General features: G+C 55.5%; 1 protein-coding gene across 12 annotated transcripts in view; it reads left to right on the top strand.

The window, feature by feature from the left end:
• The window catches only part of Arhgap22 (Rho GTPase activating protein 22), a 165,707-nt gene that overhangs the window by 152,052 nt on the left and 11,058 nt on the right, over positions 1 to 2,597 (top strand). The gene's annotated exons all lie outside the window — the stretch shown is intronic.

Raw genomic sequence — 2,597 nt, 5'->3', positions numbered from 1 at the left:
CGCGAGGGGTCCGTCCCCGGGGAGCCCAAACTGTGACCCAGAGCCTAATACCACCCCTGGGGCCTCAGAAAGCCACCACTCCCTTGTACCTGGGGCCTGGCTGTCCATATTCCCCACCCCCACGCCCTCTGTTTCAGAGGGGAGGGTGAGGAAGCAGGGAGGGATCCAGGTGGAATTTATGTTCTCAGCAGGCAGTGGCCAGGCTGTGAGGCATCCAGGGCAGAGCCTTGGAGTGACAGAGACAGCTGTGTGACAATCCCTCCACACATGAGTGCTGAAAGGTGGGGTGGATGGCTGGAGACTGGTGGGTGTCCTGACTCAGGGCAGGGAGGACTGGGGCCAGGAGGGAAATTGGAATTAGCCAGCTTTGTGGCTCCCTGGAGAGTGTGGGCTCTGTAGCCTCCCAGCCACCACCACCACAGAGATACCAGGCAGGCCCAGCCCAGCTGCCTACTCTGTCCCAGACTGACTCCAAAGAGATTTCCAGTACCTCCTTTTTCTGCTGGACGTGGGTGGCTTCCTCAGGCAGCCTTGGAAGGGCCCTGTGTGGAGCTGGTATGCAGCCCTGTGCAGTGGCAGAGCCTGAGGCTGAGGTCAACCGGGATGCAGGTGACAGCCAGGCCTGTGGCTACCTGAGTCTGCTCCACCGTCCTGGAGAGGGGAGCCAGCAGGGCATGGCTGTCAGGCAGAGGCTGCGAGCCCAAGTGTAGGTTCAGCCCCAGAGGGGCATCCCTGCCAGTTTCCTTCAGGCACTTTGTGCAGTGTGGGCTGGGTCCTGGCGGAACCGCAGCCTGCTGGTGTTGCCAGCAACCTGATCCAGCAGACCTGCTGGGCCAGGTGTTGGCAGGAGGACTAGGGGAGCTCCATTGCCAGGGGTTCTCCCTACAGCCGGGGCAGCTAGAGTGCCAGATTCGTGGCAGTGCCAACCCTGTGCCAAAGGCTCTGGGGCAAGGTCGTTGAACTCATCCACCAAATCTTAGAGGGCAGCAGCTTCCCCTCCTGGCCAGCACCGCCACTTCACTACCTGTGCAGGTGGTCCAGCCAAGCCTGTTCCTAGGGACTGGCTCTGAGAAAGGACGGGGACAGAGGCTCACCTAGATTTCTATGTACCAGTGGGGACAGCATGGGTGGCCTGGGACATTCTCTGCACTTGTAGCCAGAGCACCTGGTCTGAACCTTGACCCTGCCACAGGAGAGGAGGACATGGGCATCATCTACCCTGCTGCTTTGGTTTGCTCCCCTGAATAGCTAGGATAGTGTTGGTGGTGGTTATAGTCCCAGAGTTACCACACCACATGGGACTCAAAGTGGATAGCACGGTGTGCCAGCAACCTCAGCATACCTCCTTACACATATGTGCACATGCACACACAATCCACATGCACACTGGACATACAAGGGCATATATGTGAACACGGCCCGAGAGCAGTGTGCAGGCCCAATAGTGTGCACAGTGCACACATAAGCCCTGATGGCATCTGCTAGTCCTGATGGCACATGGATGTTCTTCCAGAAGGGGAGTTTCCCTCCCACAATTCTGTGGGCTTTGTCTTTGGGCCTAGCAGTGGGAGGAGCCTGATGAATCCCACTATATGCTGGGCATTGTATTAGGGGTTGATCGCTTTTGGGCAGTGCTGGGGATGGAACCCAGGGCCTTGTGTGTGCTCGGCACGTGTGTACCACTGAGCTACACTGCAGGAGCTAGACTGTTGTATCCAGAGAATTGACATAGCTGTAGAGGACAGAATGACACCAACAACATCCTCAGAGGCCACATGGACAGTGTCAAGTTTGGGCATTGTGCCCTTGGCACATCTCAAAGCCACTTAGCAGGAAGCTACCCTCCAGGTCTCTGCATTGTGAATCGGAACCATGTCTGGCATCCCAGAGGCCTCACAGAGCTCAGGACTAGGGTTCCCTTCCTCCTGCTGCATAGTTAGGGGGTACAAAGCTGTGCCAGTCTCAGTTCTTTCTTCTCTGCCCAGGCTTTGAGGAACCTGTGGAGCCAGTCATTCACTTAGTGTGTTTTCTTTCATCAGGCCTCTTCCTCTCGCTGTTTTCTTCTTTGCTGCCATGTCCCACCTAAGCCTCCACAAATGCTGGTATTACAGGCGTGCACCACTGTGCCTGGCTACCCAGAGCTCTTTTATTTTACACAACTGAAAGTCAGTCCCCATTAATCTCTAACTCCCTATCCCTCATCCTCAGTGGCTCTGATTTCCACCAGTCTGGTGGAAACTTGCCAGATGTACTTGCCCTTTTGTGAATGTTCGTGGCTGTCTTTGCATAACGTCCTCAGGTTTCACCAGCGTCGTGGCCTCTGTCAGAACCATTTGATTCTTCACCCTGCTTGTTCTGCTGTGTAGACTTCGTCCCTGTTTCCCATGCACCCTGGATGGGCACCTGGATGTTTTTGTGAGCAGTGCTGCTGCACTCATGGGGTGCAGGGCCCTCTTGGGACCCTGCTTTCATTTCTTATCCCTAAGTGGCACTGCTGGCATATCTGGCACAGTGACCCTACTCTTAGTTGTTCTGGGGCACCGCCCTGCTGAACTACACAAAGGCTGTGCTTTTTTTTTTTTTTTTTTTTTTTTTTT

The sequence above is a fragment of the Fukomys damarensis genome, unplaced genomic scaffold, assembly GCF_012274545.1.
Source record: "Fukomys damarensis isolate Sample0158 unplaced genomic scaffold, DMR_v1.0_HiC HiC_scaffold_1, whole genome shotgun sequence".
NCBI classification, from domain to species: domain Eukaryota; kingdom Metazoa; phylum Chordata; class Mammalia; order Rodentia; family Bathyergidae; genus Fukomys; species Fukomys damarensis.
Note: the sequence above shows the minus strand (reverse complement) of the source record. Positions and strands in the feature narration are given on the sequence as shown.